Raw genomic sequence first — 19506 nt, 5'->3', positions numbered from 1 at the left:
CTAAAAAATGTGTATTTGGGTGAAGAACTGGCAGGAATCTCTATGACTCTCTTGAGGTAGCCAATGCCTCGTCACCAGTAGAATCAAATCAGCAACTTCTAGAAACCCCTGGCAAAAGTAACGATGTTTCTCTTAAGATACACAACTAGTGGCGTATCGCTTCAGGCACACTGGAAACAGTATCTAAAAAATGTGTATTTGGGTGAGCAACTGGCACGAAACACTGTGACTCTCTTAGGGTAGCCAATATCTCGTCACCAGTATAATCACAGCTTCAAAGTCAAGAAACCGCTGGCAAGAGTAACGATGTTTCTCTTAAGATACACAACTAGTGGCGTATCGCTTCAGGCAGACTGGCCACAGTATCTCAAAATGTGTATTTGGGTGAGCAACTGGCAGGAAGCATTATGACTCTCTTAAGGTAGCCAATGCCTCGTCACCAACATAATCCCATCACCAACTTCAAGAAACCGCTGGCAAAGGTAACGAAGCTTCTCATAAGATACACAGCTAGTGGGGTGTCACTTGAGGCAGACTGGCCAAAGTATCAAAAAAATGTGTATTTGGGTGAGCAACTAGCAGGAATCACTATGACACTCATAGGGTAGCCAATGCCTCGTCACCAGCATAATCACATCAGCAACTTCAAGAAACCCCTGGCAAAAGTTACAATGACTCTTAAGATACACAACTAGTGGCGTAGCTATCAGGCAGACTGGAAAGAGTATCTAAAAAATGTGTATTTGGGTGAAGAGCTGGCAGGAATCTCTATGACTCTCTTGAGGTAGCCAATGCCTCGTCACCAGTAGAATCAAATCAGCATCTTCTAGAAACCCCTGGCGAAAGTAGCGATGTTTCTCTTAAGATACACAACTAGTGGCGTATCGCTTCAGGCACACTGGAAACAGTATCTAAAAAATGTGTATTTGGGTGAGCAACTGGCAGGAAACACTGTGACTCTCTTAGGGTAGCCAATATCTCGTCACCAGTATAATCACAGCTTCAAAGTCAAGAAACCGGTGGCAAGAGTAACGATGTTTCTCTTAAGATACACAACTAGTGGCGTATCGCTTCAGGCAGACTGGCCACAGTATCTCAAAATGTGTATTTGGGTGAGCAACTGGCAGGAAGCATTATGACTCTCTTAAGGTAGCCAATGCCTCGTCACCAACATAATCCCATCACCAACTTCAAGAAACCGCTGGCAAAGGTAACGAAGCTTCTCATAAGATACACAGCTAGTGGGGTGTCACTTGAGGCAGACTGGCCAAAGTATCAAAAAAATGTGTATTTGGGTGAGCAACTAGCAGGAATCACTATGACACTCATAGGGTAGCCAATGCCTCGTCACCAGCATAATCACATCAGCAACTTCAAGAAACCCCTGGCAAAATTTACAATGACTCTTAAGATACACAACTAGTGGCGTAGCTATCAGGCAGACTGGAAAGAGTATCTAAAAAATGTGTATTTGGGTGAAGAACTGGCAGGAATCTCTATGACTCTCTTGAGGTAGCCAATGCCTCGTCACCAGCAGAATCAAATCAGCAACTTCTAGAAACCCCTGTCAAAAGTAACGATGTTTCTCTTAAGATACACAACTAGTGGCGTATCGCTTCAGGCACACTGGAAACAGTATCTAAAAAATGTGTATTTGGGTGAGCAACTGGCACGAAACACTGTGACTCTCTTAGGGTAACCAATATCTCGTCACCAGTATAATCACAGCTTCAAAGTCAAGAAACCGCTGGCAAGAGTAACGATGTTTCTCTTAAGATACACAACTAGTGGCGTATCGCTTCAGGCAGACTGGCCAAGTATCTCAAAATGTGTATTTGGGTGAGCAACTGGCAGGAAGCACTATGACTCTCTTAAGGTAGCCAATGCCTCGTCACCAACATAATCCCATCACCAACTTCAAGAAACCGCTTGCAAAGGTAACGAAGCTTCTCATAAGATACACAGCTAGTGGGGTGTCACTTGAGGCAGACTGCCCAAAGTATCAAAAAAATGTGTATTTGGGTGAGCAACTAGCAGGAATCACTATGACACTCATAGGGTAGCCAATGCCTCGTCACCAGCATAATCACATCAGCAACTTCAAGAAACCCCTGGCAAAAGTTACAATGACTCTTAAGATACACAACTAGTGGCGTAGCTATCAGGCAGACTGGAAAGAGTATCTAAAAAATGTGTATTTGGGTGAAGAACTGGCAGGAATCTCTATGACTCTCTTGAGGTAGCCAATGCCTCGTCACCAGCAGAATCAAATCAGCAACTTCTAGAAACCCCTGGCAAAAGTAACGATGTTTCTCTTAAGATACACAACTAGTGGCGCATCGCTTCAGGCACACTGGAAACAGTATCTAAAAAATGTGTATTTGGGTGAGCAACTGGCACGAAACACTGTGACTCTCTTAGGGTAGCCAATATCTCGTCACCACTATAATCACAGCTTCAAAGTCAAGAAACCGCTGGCAAGAGTAACGATGTTTCTCTTAAGATACACAACTAGTGGCGTATCGCTTCAGGCAGACTGGCCACAGTATCTCAAAATGTGTATTTGGGTGAGCAACTGGCAGGAAGCACTATGACTCTCTTAAGGTAGCCAATGCCTCGTCACCAACATAATCTCATCACCAACTTCAAGAAACCGCTTGCAAAGGTAACGAAGCTTCTCATAAGATACACAGCTAGTGGGGTGTCACTTGAGGCAGACTGGCCAAAGTATCAAAAAAATGTGTATTTGGGTGAGCAACTAACAGGAATCACTATGACACTCATAGGGTAGCCAATGCCTCGTCACCAGCATAATCACATCAGCAACTTCAAGAAACCCCTGGCAAAAGTTACAATGACTCTTAAGATACACAACTAGTGGCGTAGCTATCAGGCAGACTGGAAAGAGTATCTAAAAAATGTGTATTTGGGTGAAGAGCTGGCAGGAATCTCTATGACTCTCTTGAGGTAGCCAATGCCTCGTCACCAGTAGAATCAAATCAGCATCTTCTAGAAACCCCTGGCAAAAGTAGCGATGTTTCTCTTAAGATACACAACTAGTGGCGTATCGCTTCAGGCACACTGGAAACAGTATCTAAAAAATGTGTATTTGGGTGAGCAACTGGCACGAAACACTGTGACTCTCTTAGGGTTGCCAATATCTCGTCACCAGTATAATCACAGCTTCAAAGTCAAGAAACCGCTGGCAAGAGTAACGATGTTTCTCTTAAGATACACAACTAGTGGCGTATCGCTTCAGGCAGACTGGCCACAGTTTCTCAAAATGTGTATTTGGGTGAGCAACTGGCAGGAAGCACTATGACTCTCTTAAGGTAGCCAATGCCTCGTCACCAACATAATCCCATCACCAACTTCAAGAAACCGCTTGCAAAGGTAACGAAGCTTCTCATAAGATACACAGCTAGTGGGGTGTCACTTGAGGCAGACTGGCCAAAGTATCAAAAAATGTGTATTTGGGTGAGCAACTAGCAGGAATCACTATGACAGTCATAGGGTAGCCAATGCCTCGTCACCAGCATAATCACATCATCAACTTCAAGAAACCCCTGGCAAAAGTTACAATGACTCTTAAGATACACAACTAGTGGCGTAGCTATCAGGCAGACTGGAAAGAGTATCTAAAAAATGTGTATTTGTGTGAAGAACTGGCAGGAATCTCTATGACCCTCTTGAGGTAGCCAACGCCTCGTCACCAGTAGAATCAAATCAGCAACTTCTAGAAACCCCTTTCAAAAGTAACGACGTTTCTCTTAAGATACACAACTAGTGGCGTATCGCTTCAGGCACACTGGAAACTGTATCTAAAAAATGTGTATTTGGGTGAGCAACTGGCACGAAACACTGTGACTCCCTTAGGGTAGCCAATATCTCGTCACCAGTATAATCACAGCTTCAAAGTCAAGAAACCGCTGGCAAGAGTAACGATGTTTCTCCTAAGATACACAACTAGTGGCGTATCGCTTCAGGCAGACTGGCCACAGTATCTCTAAATGTGTATTTGGGTGAGCAACTGGCAGGAAGCACTATGACTCTCTTAAGGTAGCCAATGCCTCGTCACCAACATAATCCCATCACCAACTTCAAGAAACCGCTTGCAAAGGTAACGAAGCTTCTCATGAGATACACAGCTAGTGGGGTGTCACTTGAGGCAGACTGCCCAAAGTATCAAAAAAATGTGTATTTGGGTGAGCAACTAGCAGGAATCACTATGACACTCATAGGATAGCCAATGCCTCGTCACCAGCATAATCACATCAGCAACTTCAAGAAACCCCTGGCAAAAGTTACAATGACTCTTAAGATACACAACTAGTGGCGTAGCTATCAGGCAGACTGGAAAGAGTATCTAAAAAATGTGTATTTGGGTGAAGAGCTGGCAGGAATCTCTATGACTCTCTTGAGGTAGCCAATGCCTCGTCACCAGTAGAATCAAATCAGCATCTTCTAGAAACCCCTGGCGAAAGTAGCGATGTTTCTCTTAAGATACACAACTAGTGGCGTATCGCTTCAGGCACACTGGAAACAGTATCTAAAAAATGTGTATTTGGGTGAGCAACTGGCAGGAAACACTGTGACTCTCTTAGGGTAGCCAATATCTCGTCACCAGTATAATCACAGCTTCAAAGTCAAGAAACCGGTGGCAAGAGTAACGATGTTTCTCTTAAGATACACAACTAGTGGCGTATCGCTTCAGGCAGACTGGCCACAGTATCTCAAAATGTGTATTTGGGTGAGCAACTGGCAGGAAGCATTATGACTCTCTTAAGGTAGCCAATGCCTCGTCACCAACATAATCCCATCACCAACTTCAAGAAACCGCTGGCAAAGGTAACGAAGCTTCTCATAAGATACACAGCTAGTGGGGTGTCACTTGAGGCAGACTGGCCAAAGTATCAAAAAAATGTGTATTTGGGTGAGCAACTAGCAGGAATCACTATGACACTCATAGGGTAGCCAATGCCTCGTCACCAGCATAATCACATCAGCAACTTCAAGAAACCCCTGGCAAAATTTACAATGACTCTTAAGATACACAACTAGTGGCGTAGTTATCAGGCAGACTGGAAAGAGTATCTAAAAAATGTGTATTTGGGTGAAGAACTGGCAGGAATCTCTATGACTCTCTTGAGGTAGCCAATGCCTCGTCACCAGCAGAATCAAATCAGCAACTTCTAGAAACCCCTGTCAAAAGTAACGATGTTTCTCTTAAGATACACAACTAGTGGCGTATCGCTTCAGGCACACTGGAAACAGTATCTAAAAAATGTGTATTTGGGTGAGCAACTGGCACGAAACACTGTAACTCTCTTAGGGTAACCAATATCTCGTCACCAGTATAATCACAGCTTCAAAGTCAAGAAACCGCTGGCAAGAGTAACGATGTTTCTCTTAAGATACACAACTAGTGGCGTATCGCTTCAGGCAGACTGGCCAAGTATCTCAAAATGTGTATTTGGGTGAGCAACTGGCAGGAAGCACTATGACTCTCTTAAGGTAGCCAATGCCACGTCACCAACATAATCTCATCACCAACTTCAAGAAACCGCTTGCAAAGGTAACGAAGCTTCTCATAAGATACACAGCTAGTGGGGTGTCACTTGAGGCAGACTGCCCAAAGTATCAAAAAAATGTGTATTTGGGTGAGCAACTAGCAGGAATCACTATGACACTCATAGGGTAGCCAATGCCTCGTCACCAGCATAATTACATCAGCAACTTCAAGAAACCCCTGGCAAAAGTTACAATGACTCTTAAGATACACAACTAGTGGCGTAGCTATCAGGCAGACTGGAAAGAGTATCTAAAAAATGTGTATTTGGGTGAAGAACTGGCAGGAATCTCTATGACTCTCTTGAGGTAGCCAATGCCTCGTCACCAGCAGAATCAAATCAGCAACTTCTAGAAACCCCTGGCAAAAGTAACGATGTTTCTCTTAAGATACACAACTAGTGGCGTATCGCTTCAGGCACACTGGAAACAGTATCTAAAAAATGTGTATTTGGGTGAGCAACTGGCACGAAACACTGTGACTCTCTTAGGGTAGCCAATATCTCGTCACCAGTATAATCACAGCTTCAAAGTCAAGAAACCGCTGGCAAGAGTAACGATGTTTCTCTTAAGATACACAACTAGTGGCGTATCGCTTCAGGCAGACGCCACAGTATCTCAAAATGTGTATTTGGGTGAGCAACTGGCAGGAAGCACTATGACTCTCTTAAGGTAGCCAATGCCTCGTCACCAACATAATCTCATCACCAACTTCAAGAAACCGCTTGCAAAGGTAACGAAGCTTCTCATAAGATACACAGCTAGTGGGGTGTCACTTGAGGCAGACTGGCCAAAGTATCAAAAAAATGTGTATTTGGGTGAGCAACTAACAGGAATCACTATGACACTCATAGGGTAGCCAATGCCTCGTCACCAGCATAATCACATCAGCAACTTCAAGAAACCCCTGGCAAAAGTTACAATGACTCTTAAGATACACAACTAGTGGCGTAGCTATCAGGCAGACTGGAAAGAGTATCTAAAAAATGTGTATTTGGGTGAAGAGCTGGCAGGAATCTCTATGACTCTCTTGAGGTAGCCAATGCCTCGTCACCAGCAGAATCAAATCAGCAACTTCTAGAAACCCCTGGCAAAAGTAACGATGTTTCTCTTAAGATACACAACTAGTGGCGTATCGCTTCAGGCACACTGGAAACAGTATCTAAAAAATGTGTATTTGGGTGAGCAACTGGCACGAAACACTGTGACTCTCTTAGGGTAGCCAATATCTCGTCACCAGTATAATCACAGCTTCAAAGTCAAGAAACCGCTGGCAAGAGTAACGATGTTTCTCTTAAGATACACAACTAGTGGCGTATCGCTTCAGGCAGAATGGCCACAGTATCTCAAAATGTGTATTTGGGTGAGCAACTGGCAGGAAGCACTATGACTCTCTTAAGGTAGCCAATGCCTCGTCACCAACATAATCTCATCACCAACTTCAAGAAACCGCTTGCAAAGGTAACGAAGCTTCTCATAAGATACACAGCTAGTGGGGTGTCACTTGAGGCAGACTGGCCAAAGTATCAAAAAAATGTGTATTTGGGTGAGCAACTAACAGGAATCACTATGACACTCATAGGGTAGCCAATGCCTCGTCACCAGCATAATCACATCAGCAACTTCAAGAAACCCCTGGCAAAAGTTACAATGACTCTTAAGATACACAACTAGTGGCGTAGCTATCAGGCAGACTGGAAAGAGTATCTAAAAAATGTGTATTTGGGTGAAGAGCTGGCAGGAATCTCTATGACTCTCTTGAGGTAGCCAATGCCTCGTCACCAGTAGAATCAAATCAGCATCTTCTAGAAACCCCTGGCAAAAGTAGCGATGTTTCTCTTAAGATACACAACTAGTGGCGTATCGCTTCAGGCACACTGGAAACAGTATCTAAAAAATGTGTATTTGGGTGAGCAACTGGCACGAAACACTGTGACTCTCTTAGGGTAGCCAATATCTCGTCACCAGTATAATCACAGCTTCAAAGTCAAGAAACCGCTGGCAAGAGTAACGATGTTTCTCTTAAGATACACAACTAGTGGCGTATCGCTTCAGGCAGACTGGCCACAGTTTCTCAAAATGTGTATTTGGGTGAGCAACTGGCAGGAAGCACTATGACTCTCTTAAGGTAGCCAATGCCTCGTCACCAACATAATCCCATCACCAACTTCAAGAAACCGCTTGCAAAGGTAACGAAGCTTCTCATAAGATACACAGCTAGTGGGGTGTCACTTGAGGCAGACTGGCCAAAGTATCAAAAAATGTGTATTTGGGTGAGCAACTAGCAGGAATCACTATGACACTCATAGGGTAGCCAATGCCTCGTCACCAGCATAATCACATCATCAACTTCAAGAAACCCCTGGCAAAAGTTACAATGACTCTTAAGATACACAACTAGTGGCGTAGCTATCAGGCAGACTGGAAAGAGTATCTAAAAAATGTGTATTTGTGTGAAGAACTGGCAGGAATCTCTATGACCCTCTTGAGGTAGCCAACGCCTCGTCACCAGTAGAATCAAATCAGCAACTTCTAGAAACCCCTTTCAAAAGTAACGACGTTTCTCTTAAGATACACAACTAGTGGCGTATCGCTTCAGGCACACTGGAAACAGTATCTAAAAAATGTGTATTTGGGTGAGCAACTGGCACGAAACACTGTGACTCTCTTAGGGTAGCCAATATCTCGTCACCAGTATAATCACAGCTTCAAAGTCAAGAAACCGCTGGCAAGAGTAACGATGTTTCTCTTAAGATACACAACTAGTGGCGTATCGCTTCAGGCAGACTGGCCACAGTTTCTCAAAATGTGTATTTGGGTGAGCAACTGGCAGGAAGCACTATGACTCTCTTAAGGTAGCCAATGCCTCGTCACCAACATAATCCCATCACCAACTTCAAGAAACCGCTTGCAAAGGTAACGAAGCTTCTCATAAGATACACAGCTAGTAGGGTGTCACTTGAGGCAGACTGGCCAAAGTATCAAAAAATGTTTATTTGGGTGAGCAACTAGCAGGAATCACTATGACACTCATAGGATAGCCAATGCCTCGTCACCAGCATAATCACATCAGCAACTTCAAGAAACCCCTGGCAAAAGTTACAATGACTCTTAAGATACACAACTAGTGGCGTAGCTATCAGGCAGACTGGAAAGAGTATCTAAAAAATGTGTATTTGGGTGAAGAGCTGGCAGGAATCTCTATGACTCTCTTGAGGTAGCCAATGCCTCGTCACCAGTAGAATCAAATCAGCATCTTCTAGAAACCCCTGGCGAAAGTAGCGATGTTTCTCTTAAGATACACAACTAGTGGCGTATCGCTTCAGGCACACTGGAAACAGTATCTAAAAAATGTGTATTTGGGTGAGCAACTGGCAGGAAACACTGTGACTCTCTTAGGGTAGCCAATATCTCGTCACCAGTATAATCACAGCTTCAAAGTCAAGAAACCGGTGGCAAGAGTAACGATGTTTCTCTTAAGATACACAACTAGTGGCGTATCGCTTCAGGCAGACTGGCCACAGTATCTCAAAATGTGTATTTGGGTGAGCAACTGGCAGGAAGCATTATGACTCTCTTAAGGTAGCCAATGCCTCGTCACCAACATAATCCCATCACCAACTTCAAGAAACCGCTGGCAAAGGTAACGAAGCTTCTCATAAGATACACAGCTAGTGGGGTGTCACTTGAGGCAGACTGGCCAAAGTATCAAAAAAATGTGTATTTGGGTGAGCAACTAGCAGGAATCACTATGACACTCATAGGGTAGCCAATGCCTCGTCACCAGCATAATCACATCAGCAACTTCAAGAAACCCCTGGCAAAATTTACAATGACTCTTAAGATACACAACTAGTGGCGTAGTTATCAGGCAGACTGGAAAGAGTATCTAAAAAATGTGTATTTGGGTGAAGAACTGGCAGGAATCTCTATGACTCTCTTGAGGTAGCCAATGCCTCGTCACCAGCAGAATCAAATCAGCAACTTCTAGAAACCCCTGTCAAAAGTAACGATGTTTCTCTTAAGATACACAACTAGTGGCGTATCGCTTCAGGCACACTGGAAACAGTATCTAAAAAATGTGTATTTGGGTGAGCAACTGGCACGAAACACTGTAACTCTCTTAGGGTAACCAATATCTCGTCACCAGTATAATCACAGCTTCAAAGTCAAGAAACCGCTGGCAAGAGTAACGATGTTTCTCTTAAGATACACAACTAGTGGCGTATCGCTTCAGGCAGACTGGCCAAGTATCTCAAAATGTGTATTTGGGTGAGCAACTGGCAGGAAGCACTATGACTCTCTTAAGGTAGCCAATGCCACGTCACCAACATAATCTCATCACCAACTTCAAGAAACCGCTTGCAAAGGTAACGAAGCTTCTCATAAGATACACAGCTAGTGGGGTGTCACTTGAGGCAGACTGCCCAAAGTATCAAAAAAATGTGTATTTGGGTGAGCAACTAGCAGGAATCACTATGACACTCATAGGGTAGCCAATGCCTCGTCACCAGCATAATTACATCAGCAACTTCAAGAAACCCCTGGCAAAAGTTACAATGACTCTTAAGATACACAACTAGTGGCGTAGCTATCAGGCAGACTGGAAAGAGTATCTAAAAAATGTGTATTTGGGTGAAGAACTGGCAGGAATCTCTATGACTCTCTTGAGGTAGCCAATGCCTCGTCACCAGCAGAATCAAATCAGCAACTTCTAGAAACCCCTGGCAAAAGTAACGATGTTTCTCTTAAGATACACAACTAGTGGCGTATCGCTTCAGGCACACTGGAAACAGTATCTAAAAAATGTGTATTTGGGTGAGCAACTGGCACGAAACACTGTGACTCTCTTAGGGTAGCCAATATCTCGTCACCAGTATAATCACAGCTTCAAAGTCAAGAAACCGCTGGCAAGAGTAACGATGTTTCTCTTAAGATACACAACTAGTGGCGTATCGCTTCAGGCAGACGCCACAGTATCTCAAAATGTGTATTTGGGTGAGCAACTGGCAGGAAGCACTATGACTCTCTTAAGGTAGCCAATGCCTCGTCACCAACATAATCTCATCACCAACTTCAAGAAACCGCTTGCAAAGGTAACGAAGCTTCTCATAAGATACACAGCTAGTGGGGTGTCACTTGAGGCAGACTGGCCAAAGTATCAAAAAAATGTGTATTTGGGTGAGCAACTAACAGGAATCACTATGACACTCATAGGGTAGCCAATGCCTCGTCACCAGCATAATCACATCAGCAACTTCAAGAAACCCCTGGCAAAAGTTACAATGACTCTTAAGATACACAACTAGTGGCGTAGCTATCAGGCAGACTGGAAAGAGTATCTAAAAAATGTGTATTTGGGTGAAGAGCTGGCAGGAATCTCTATGACTCTCTTGAGGTAGCCAATGCCTCGTCACCAGCAGAATCAAATCAGCAACTTCTAGAAACCCCTGGCAAAAGTAACGATGTTTCTCTTAAGATACACAACTAGTGGCGTATCGCTTCAGGCACACTGGAAACAGTATCTAAAAAATGTGTATTTGGGTGAGCAACTGGCACGAAACACTGTGACTCTCTTAGGGTAGCCAATATCTCGTCACCAGTATAATCACAGCTTCAAAGTCAAGAAACCGCTGGCAAGAGTAACGATGTTTCTCTTAAGATACACAACTAGTGGCGTATCGCTTCAGGCAGAATGGCCACAGTATCTCAAAATGTGTATTTGGGTGAGCAACTGGCAGGAAGCACTATGACTCTCTTAAGGTAGCCAATGCCTCGTCACCAACATAATCTCATCACCAACTTCAAGAAACCGCTTGCAAAGGTAACGAAGCTTCTCATAAGATACACAGCTAGTGGGGTGTCACTTGAGGCAGACTGGCCAAAGTATCAAAAAAATGTGTATTTGGGTGAGCAACTAACAGGAATCACTATGACACTCATAGGGTAGCCAATGCCTCGTCACCAGCATAATCACATCAGCAACTTCAAGAAACCCCTGGCAAAAGTTACAATGACTCTTAAGATACACAACTAGTGGCGTAGCTATCAGGCAGACTGGAAAGAGTATCTAAAAAATGTGTATTTGGGTGAAGAGCTGGCAGGAATCTCTATGACTCTCTTGAGGTAGCCAATGCCTCGTCACCAGTAGAATCAAATCAGCATCTTCTAGAAACCCCTGGCAAAAGTAGCGATGTTTCTCTTAAGATACACAACTAGTGGCGTATCGCTTCAGGCACACTGGAAACAGTATCTAAAAAATGTGTATTTGGGTGAGCAACTGGCACGAAACACTGTGACTCTCTTAGGGTAGCCAATATCTCGTCACCAGTATAATCACAGCTTCAAAGTCAAGAAACCGCTGGCAAGAGTAACGATGTTTCTCTTAAGATACACAACTAGTGGCGTATCGCTTCAGGCAGACTGGCCACAGTTTCTCAAAATGTGTATTTGGGTGAGCAACTGGCAGGAAGCACTATGACTCTCTTAAGGTAGCCAATGCCTCGTCACCAACATAATCCCATCACCAACTTCAAGAAACCGCTTGCAAAGGTAACGAAGCTTCTCATAAGATACACAGCTAGTGGGGTGTCACTTGAGGCAGACTGGCCAAAGTATCAAAAAATGTGTATTTGGGTGAGCAACTAGCAGGAATCACTATGACACTCATAGGGTAGCCAATGCCTCGTCACCAGCATAATCACATCATCAACTTCAAGAAACCCCTGGCAAAAGTTACAATGACTCTTAAGATACACAACTAGTGGCGTAGCTATCAGGCAGACTGGAAAGAGTATCTAAAAAATGTGTATTTGTGTGAAGAACTGGCAGGAATCTCTATGACCCTCTTGAGGTAGCCAACGCCTCGTCACCAGTAGAATCAAATCAGCAACTTCTAGAAACCCCTTTCAAAAGTAACGACGTTTCTCTTAAGATACACAACTAGTGGCGTATCGCTTCAGGCACACTGGAAACAGTATCTAAAAAATGTGTATTTGGGTGAGCAACTGGCACGAAACACTGTGACTCTCTTAGGGTAGCCAATATCTCGTCACCAGTATAATCACAGCTTCAAAGTCAAGAAACCGCTGGCAAGAGTAACGATGTTTCTCTTAAGATACACAACTAGTGGCGTATCGCTTCAGGCAGACTGGCCACAGTTTCTCAAAATGTGTATTTGGGTGAGCAACTGGCAGGAAGCACTATGACTCTCTTAAGGTAGCCAATGCCTCGTCACCAACATAATCCCATCACCAACTTCAAGAAACCGCTTGCAAAGGTAACGAAGCTTCTCATAAGATACACAGCTAGTAGGGTGTCACTTGAGGCAGACTGGCCAAAGTATCAAAAAATGTTTATTTGGGTGAGCAACTAGCAGGAATCACTATGACACTCATAGGGTAGCCAATGCCTCGTCACCAGCATAATCACATCAGCAACTTCAAGAAACCCCTGGCAAAAGTTACAACGACTCTTAAGATACACAACTAGTGGCGTAGCTATCAGGCAGACTGGAAAGAGTATCTAAAAAATGTGTATTTGGGTGAAGAACTGGCAGGAATCTCTATGACCCTCTTGATGTAGCCAACGCCTCGTCACCAGTAGAATCAAATCAGCAACTTCTAGAAACCCCTTTGAAAGTAACGATGTTTCTCTTAAGATACACAACTAGTGGCGTATCGCTTCAGGCACACTGGAAACTGTATCTAAAAAATGTGTATTTGGGTGAGCAACTGGCACGAAACACTGTGACTCCCTTAGGGTAGCCAATATCTCGTCACCAGTATAATCACAGCTTCAAAGTCAAGAAACCGCTGGCAAGAGTAACGATGTTTCTCCTAAGATACACAACTAGTGGCGTATCGCTTCAGGCAGACTGGCCACAGTATCTCAAAATGTGTATTTGGGTGAGCAACTGGCAGGAAGCATTATGACTCTCTTAAGGTAGCCAATGCCGCGTCACCAACATAATCAGATCACCAACTTCGAGAAACCGCTGGCAAAGGTAACGAAGCTTCTCATAAGATACACAGCTAGTGGGGTGTCACTTGAGGCAGACTGGCCAAAGTATCAAAAAAATGTGTATTTGGGTGAGCAACTAGCAGGAAGCACTATGACACTCATAGGGTAGCCAATGCCTCGTCACCAGCATAATCACATCAGCAACTTCATGAAACCCCTGGCAAAAGTTACAATGACTCTTAAGATACACAACTAGTGGCGTAGCTATCAGGCAGACTGGAAAGGGTATCTAAAAAATGTGTATTTGGGTGAAGAACTGGCAGGAATCTCTATGACCCTCTTGAGGTAGCCAACGCCTCGTCACCAGTAGAATCAAATCAGCAACTTCTAGAAACCCCTGTCAAAAGTAACGATGTTTCTCTTAAGATACACAACTAGTGGCGTATCGCTTCAGGCACACTGGAAACAGTATCTAAAAAATGTGTATTTGGGTGAGCAACTGGCACGAAACACTGTGACTCTCTTAGGGTAGCCAATATCTCGTCACCAGTATAATCACAGTTTCAAAGTCAAGAAACCGCTGGCAAGAGTAACGATGTTTGTCTTAAGATACACAACTAGTGGCGTATCGCTTCAGGCAGACTGGCCAAGTATCTCAAAATGTGTATTTGGGTGAGCAACTGGCAGGAAGCACTATGACTCTCTTAAGGTAGCCAATGCCTCGTCACCAACATAATCCCATCACCAACTTCAAGAAACCGCTGGTAAAGGTAACGAAGCTTCTCATAAGATACACAGCTAGTGGCGTGTCACTTGAGGCAGACTGGCCAAAGTATCAAAAAAATGTGTATTTGGGTGAGCAACTAGCAGGAATCACTATGACACTCATAGGGTAGCCAATGCCTCGTCACCAGCATCATCACATCAGCAACTTCAAGAAACCCCAGGCAAAAGTTACAATGACTCTTAAGATACACAACTAGTGGCGTAGCTATCAGGCAGACTGGAAAGAGTATCTAAAAAATGTGTATTTGGGTGAAGAGCTGGCAGGAATCTCTATGACTCTCTTGAGGTAGCCAATGCCTCGTCACCAGTAGAATCAAATCAGCATCTTCTAGAAACCCCTGGCAAAAGTAACGATGTTTCTCTTAAGATACACAACTAGTGGCGTATCGCTTCAGGCACACTGGAAACAGTATCTAAAAAATGTGTATTTGGGTGAGGAACTGGCACGAAACACTGTGACTCTCTTAGGGTAGCCAATATCTCGTCACCAGTATAATCACAGCTTCAAAGTCAAGAATCCGCTGGCAAGAGTAACGATGTTTCTCTTAAGATACACAACTAGTGGCGTATCGCTTCAGGCAGACTGGCCACAGTATCTCAAAATGTGTATTTGGGTGAGCAACTGGCAGGAAGCACTATGACTCTCTTAAGGTAGCCAATGCCTCGTCACCAACATAATCCCATCACCAACTTCAAGAAACCGCTTGCAAAGGTAACGAAGCTTCTCATAAGATACACAGCTAGTGGGGTGTCACTTGAGGCAGACTGGCCAAAGTATCAAAAAATGTGTATTTGGGTGAGCAACTAGCAGGAATCACTATGACACTCATAGGGTAGCCAATGCCTCGTCACCAGCATAATCACATCAGCAACTTCAAGAAACCCCTGGCAAAAGTTACAATGACTCTTAAGATACACAACTAGTGGCGTAGCTATCAGGCAGACTGGAAAGAGTATCTAAAAAATGTGTATTTGGGTGAAGAACTGGCAGGAATCTCTATGACCCTCTTGAGGTAGCCAATGCCTCGTCACCAGTAGAATCAAATCAGCAACTTCTAAAAACCCCTTTCAAAACTAACGATGTTTCTCTTAAGATACACTACTAGTGGCGTATTGCTTCAGGCACACTGGAAACAGTATCTAAAAAATGTGTATTTGGGTGAGCAACTGGCACGAAACACTGTGACTCTCTTAGGGTAGCCAATATCTCGTCACCAGTATAATCACAGCTTCAAAGTCAAGAAACCGCTGGCAAGAGTAACGATGTTTCTCTTAAGATACACAACTAGTGGCGTATCGCTTCAGGCAGACTGGCCACAGTACCTCAAAATGTGTATTTGGGTGAGCAACTGGCAGGAAGCACTATGACTCTCTTAAGGTAGCCAATGCCTCGTCACCAACATAATCCCATCACCAACTTCAAGAAACCGCTTGCAAAGGTAACGAAGCTTCTCATAAGATACACAGCTAGTGGGGTGTCACTTGAGGCAGACTGGCCAAAGTATCAAAAAAATGTGTATTTGGGTGAGCAACTAGCAGGAATCACTATGACACTCATAGGGTAGCCAATGCCCCGTCACCAGCATAATCACATCAGCAACTTCAAGAAACCCCTGGCAAAAGTTACAATGACTCTTAAGATACACAACTAGTGGCGTAGCTATCATGCAGACTGGAAAGAGTATCTAAAAAATGTGTATTTGGGTGAAGAACTGGCAGGAATCTCTATGACTCTCTTGAGGTAGCCAATGCCTCGTCACCAGCAGAATCAAATCAGCAACTTCTAGAAACCCCTGGCCAAAGTAACGATGTTTCTCTTAAGATACACAACTAGTGGCGTATCGCTTCAGGCACACTGGAAACAGTATCTAAAAAATGTGTATTTGGGTGAGCAACTGGCACGAAACACTGTGACTCTCTTAGGGTAGCCAATATCTCGTCACCAGTATAATCACAGCTTCAAAGTCAAGAAACCGCTGGCAAGAGTAACGATGTTTCTCTTAAGATACACAACTAGTGGCGTATCGCTTCAGGCAGACTGGCCAAGTATCTCAAAATGTGTATTTGGGTGAGCAACTGGCAGGAAGCACTATGACTCTCTTAAGGTAGCCAATGCCTCGTCACCAACATAATCCCATCACCAACTTCAAGAAACCGCTTGCAAAGGTAACGAAGCTTCTCATAAGATACACAGCTAGTGGGGTGTCACTTGAGGCAGACTGTTCAAAGTATCAAAAAAATGTGTATTTGGGTGAGCAACTAGCAGGAATCACTATGACACTCATAGGGTAGCCAATGCCTCGTCACCAGCATCATCACATCAGCAACTTCAAGAAACCCCTGGCAAAAGTTACAATGACTCTTAAGATACACAACTAGTGGCGTAGCTATCAGGCAGACTGGAAAGAGTATCAAAAAAATGTGTATTTGGGTGAAGAGCTGGCTGGAATCTCTATGACTCTCTTGAGGTAGCCAATGCCTCGTCACCAGTAGAATCAAATCAGCATCTTCTAGAAACCCCTGGCGAAAGTAGCGATGTTTCTCTTAAGATACACAACTAGTTACGTATCGCTTCAGGCACACTGGAAACAGTATCTAAAAAATGTGTATTTGGGTGAGCAACTGCCAGGAAACACTGTGACTCTCTTAGGGTAGCCAATATCTCGTCACCAGTATAATCACAGCTTCAAAGTCAAGAAACCGGTGGCAAGAGTAACGATGTTTCTCTTAAGATACACAACTAGTGGCGTATCGCTTCAGGCACACTGGAAACAGTATCTAAAAAATGTGTATTTGGGTGAGCAACTGGCACGAAACACTGTGACTCTCTTAGGGTAACCAATATCTCGTCACCAGTATAATCACAGCTTCAAAGTCAAGAAACCGCTGGCAAGAGTAACGATGTTTCTCTTAAGATACACAACTAGTGGCGTATCGCTTCAGGCAGACTGGCCAAGTATCTCAAAATGTGTATTTGGGTGAGCAACTGGCAGGAAGCACTATGACTCTCTTAAGGTAGCCAATGCCTCGTCACCAACATAATCCCATCACCAACTTCAAGAAACCGCTTGCAAAGGTAACGAAGCTTCTCATAAGATACACAGCTAGTGGGGTGTCACTTGAGGCAGACTGCCCAAAGTATCAAAAAAATGTGTATTTGGGTGAGCAACTAGCAGGAATCACTATGACACTCATAGGGTAGATAATGCCTCGTCACCAGCATAATCACATCAGCAACTTCAAGAAACCCCTGGCAAAGGTTACAATGACTCTTAAGATACACAACTAGTGGCGTAGCTATCAGGCAGACTGGAAAGAGTATCTAAAAAATGTGTATTTGGGTGAAGAACTGGCAGGAATCTCTATGACTCTCTTGAGGTAGCCAATGCCCCGTCACCAGCAGAATCAAATCAGCAACTTCTAGAAACCCCTGGCAAAAGTAACGATGTTTCTCTTAAGATACACAACTAGTGGCGTATCGCTTCAGGCACACTGGAAACAGTATCTAAAAAATGTGTATTTGGGTGAGCAACTGGCAGGAAACACTGTGACTCTCTTAGGGTAGCCAATATCTCGTCACCAGTATAATCACAGCTTCAAAGTCAAGAAACCGCTGGCAAGAGTAACGATGTTTCTCTTAAGATACACAACTAGTGGCGTATCGCTTCAGGCAGACTGGCCACAGTATCTCAAAATGTGTATTTGGGTGAGCAACTGGCAGGAAGCACTATGACTCTCTTAAGGTAGCCAATGCCTCGTCACCAACATAATCCCATCACCAACTTCAAGAAACCGCTGGCAAAGGTAACGAAGCTTTTCATAAGATACACAGCTAGTGGGGTGTCACTTGAGGCAGACTGGCCAAAGTATCAAAAAATGTGTATTTGGGTGAGCAACTGGCAGGAATCACTATGACACTCATAGGGTAGCCAATGCCTCGTCACCAGCATCATCACATCAGCAACTTCAAGAAACCCCTGGCAAAAGTTACAATGACTCTTAAGATAGACAACTAGTGGCGTAGCTATCAGGCACACTTGAAAGAGTATCAAAAAAATGTGTATTTGGGTGAAGAACTGGCAGGAATCTCTATGACTCTCTTGAGGTAGCCAATGCCTCGTCACCAGCAGAATCACATCAGCAACTTCTAGAAACCCCTGGCAAAAGTAACGATGTTTCTCTTAAGATACAAAACTAGTGGCGTATCGCTTCAGGCACACTGGAAACAGTATCTAAAAAATGTGTATTTGGGTGAGCAACTGGCACGAAACACTGTGACTCTCTTAGGGTAGCCAATATCTCGTCACCAGTACAATCACAGCTTCAAAGTCAAGAAACCGCTGGCAAGAGTAACGATGTTTCTCTTAAGATACACAACTAGTGGCGTATCGCTTCAGGCAGACTGGCCACAGTATCTCAAAATGTGTATTTGGGTGAGCAACTGGCAGGAAGCACTATGACTCTCTTAAGGTAGCCAATGCCTCGTCACCAACATAATCCCATCACCAACTTCAAGAAACCGCTTGCAAAGGTAACGAAGCTTGTCAAAAGATACACAGCTAGTGGGGTGTCACTTGAGGCAGACTGGACAAAGTATCAAAAAAATGTGTATTTGGGTGAGCAACTAGCAGGAATCACTATGACACTCATAGGGTAGCCAATGCCTCGTCACCAGCATAATCACATCAGCAACTTCAAGAAACCCCTGGCAAAAGTTACAATGACTCTTAAGATACACAACTAGTGGCGTAGCTATCAGGCAGACTGGAAAGAGTATCTACAAAATGTGTATTTGTGTGAAGAACTGGCAGGAATCTCTATGACTCTCTTGAGGTAGCCAATGCCTCGTCACCAGCAGAATCAATACAGCAACTGCTAGAAACCCCTGTCAAAAGTAACGATGTTTCTCTTAAGATACACAACTAGTGGCGTATCGCTTCAGGCACACTGGAAACAGTATCTAAAAAATGTGTATTTGGGTGAGCAACTGGCACGAAACACTGTGACTCTCTTAGGGTAACCAATATCTCGTCACCAGTATAATCACAGCTTCAAAGTCAAGAAACCGCTGGCAAGAGTAACGATGTTTCTCTTAAGATACACAACTAGTGGGGTATCGCTTCAGGCAGACTGGCCACAGTATCTCAAAATGTGTATTTGGGTGAGCAACTGGCAGGAAGCACTATGACT

The sequence above is a fragment of the Schistocerca nitens genome, chromosome 3 (genome assembly GCF_023898315.1).
Source record: "Schistocerca nitens isolate TAMUIC-IGC-003100 chromosome 3, iqSchNite1.1, whole genome shotgun sequence".
In the NCBI taxonomy this organism is placed as follows: Eukaryota; Metazoa; Arthropoda; class Insecta; order Orthoptera; family Acrididae; genus Schistocerca; species Schistocerca nitens.
The sequence above is the reverse complement of the archived record's forward strand: the minus strand, read 5'-3'. Positions refer to the sequence as shown.